The sequence below is a fragment of the Etheostoma cragini genome, chromosome 4 (genome assembly GCF_013103735.1).
Source record: "Etheostoma cragini isolate CJK2018 chromosome 4, CSU_Ecrag_1.0, whole genome shotgun sequence".
Classification (NCBI taxonomy): domain Eukaryota; kingdom Metazoa; phylum Chordata; class Actinopteri; order Perciformes; family Percidae; genus Etheostoma; species Etheostoma cragini.
In genome coordinates, this window is record NC_048410.1 from 489,576 (window position 1) to 491,842 (window position 2,267).

Genomic DNA, 2,267 nt, shown 5'->3' on the forward strand with positions numbered 1-2,267 from the left:
TCAGATCTTTATTTCCTTAGATCTTTATTTTCCTCAGATCTTTTTTCTCTCAGATCTTTTTTCTCAGATCTTTATTTCTAAGATCTTTATTTCCTCAGATCTTTTTCCTCAGATCTTTTTTTCTAAGATCTTTTTTTTCTCAGATCTTTATTTCCTCAGATCTTTATTTTCCTCAGATTTTTTTTCTCTCAAATCTTTTTTTTCTCAGATCTTTATTTCCTCAGATCTTTATTTTCCTCAGATCTTTTTTCCCTCTGAACTTTTTTTTCTCAGATCTTTTTTTCCCCATCTCTTTTTTCTCAGATCTTTTCTTTCTCATACCTTTTTTATCCGACATTTTTTTGTCAAATCTTTTTTCTCAGATCTTTTTTTCTCAGATCTTTTTTCTCTCTGAACTTTTTTCTCAGATCTTTTTTCTCTAAGATCTTTTTTCTCAGATCTTTTTTCTTTCAGATCTTTTTTTCCTCAGATCTTTTTTCTCAGATCTTTTTTCTATCAGATCTTTTTTTTCACAACTTTTTTTTCTCAGATCTTTTTTTCTCTCATCTGAGGAAAAATAGATTGGGAAAAAAAGATCTGAGTGAAAAAAGATCTGAGAAAATAAAGATCTGAGAAAAAATATTTAATTTACATACATTGTTCGCCGGATGTCAGGCTGTATCCTAGCAACGGCAGACTATGGGGGGATTTACATATGGATGTTGTTTTGTTTCATTTGTCCAGATGATGGGAAGGTGGTGAAAGCTGTGTCCGTCATCAGAGACAGCTGGGACACCGAGGAGGTCCTCCTGGAGGAGCTGACGGTCTTCCAGGTCAGAAACAATACATCCATCCATCTATCAATCTATCCATCCATCCATCATCCATCTATCCATCCATCTTTCTATCTATCTATCCATCCATCCTAATTAAATACTCAGGCTGCAGCTGTACACTATACCATATTTTTTGTCAAACTAGTGTAAAACACCAGTGTTGCGGCATTTCTTTCTTTTTTATAGCGGCCCAAATTGGCCCATTTACCAGAACATGCCAGTCCACCTATGCATCTATCTATCTATCTATCTATCTATCTATCTATCTATCTATCTATCTATCTATCTATCTATCTATCTATCTTATCCTGTGAGTCATCACCTGCTTTACCTGAATGAGAGGGAACACTTTCAGTCACGAAGGAACTTGCAGTTTGTGTCTTCTCTTCTCATCATCCCATACACCCCTAAAGGTCCCGTTGCTCAGACAAACACACACAAACACGTAGATCAACAGGACTTTTATGGCTAAAATCCCAGAGCTTGTGTCTGTGTCCCCCCCCCCCCCCCCCCCCCCCCCCCCCCCCCCCCCCCCCCCCCCGCTGCCCATCTTCCAGCCCTGCTGATGCCGCATGAGGAACTTTCTCCAGTGGGAGATATTTGTCTGGAATAACTCCACTAAACAGAAAAGCAGATAGCAGGCCACATATTTCCCAAGGTCCTCAGTGTAAATAACCTAATAGGGACGAGGAGGGCAGAAATAGAGGAACACGGTGGGACAAAACCAGAAGAGACAGATATAGAGATGTTAGAAGACGTGAGAGGAAAAAGGAAAAACTACACGAGGAAGTAAGACAGAGAGCACAGGTGAAGGAAGACAGAAAACATGTTAAAAACAGCCACAAACAAACAGGATGCCAGACGCACTTACAACTGAGATTAAAACAGGAACTAACCCATTTCCACCCGCCGTGCACGCAGACAGGGACACGTGCACAGCAGCTGACACCGACTGTAGTCTCGCATAGTCTGCTCTTCTTCCACAGCGCTGCAGAGGAAGGTCTGGCTCACACTGATCTCATGAGACGCCGTATGTATGACACGCCATTCGCCAATTCGTATGGCATTATTGGCATACCCGCTTTTTAGCGTGTATGTCATCGCCGTTTGGCTTCCATTGATCCCCATTAAGTCCAAAGTCTCATCATTAATTTCATCTTTTAATAACCTTTTTAGGTTAAAGTATGGTGGATCGGTATAGCTCCAACGTCGGGTTGATTTGACCTCTGTTAGGTCGATTTCCCATTAACGTTTATGGGAAATAAGGCTCTGTTTTTTGTGATTTGAACTGTAATGCAAGTCTTAAAGACAAGACACAGCAATAGATTTTTTGTTTTACTACCAACAATCTACCAACCACTTGCAAATTTAACCAGCATTTGGCTGGTATGTGGTGCTAATTTTGAACCAATGGCTGTATGTGTATATATATATATATATATATATATATAT

At 39.7% G+C, this 2,267-nt stretch overlaps 1 protein-coding gene across 1 annotated transcript in view; it reads right to left on the bottom strand.

Annotated features, from left to right (window-relative positions):
• The window catches only part of LOC117943368 (zinc-binding protein A33-like), a 6,254-nt gene that overhangs the window by 722 nt on the left and 3,265 nt on the right, over positions 1–2,267 (bottom strand). The window lies entirely within an intron of this gene.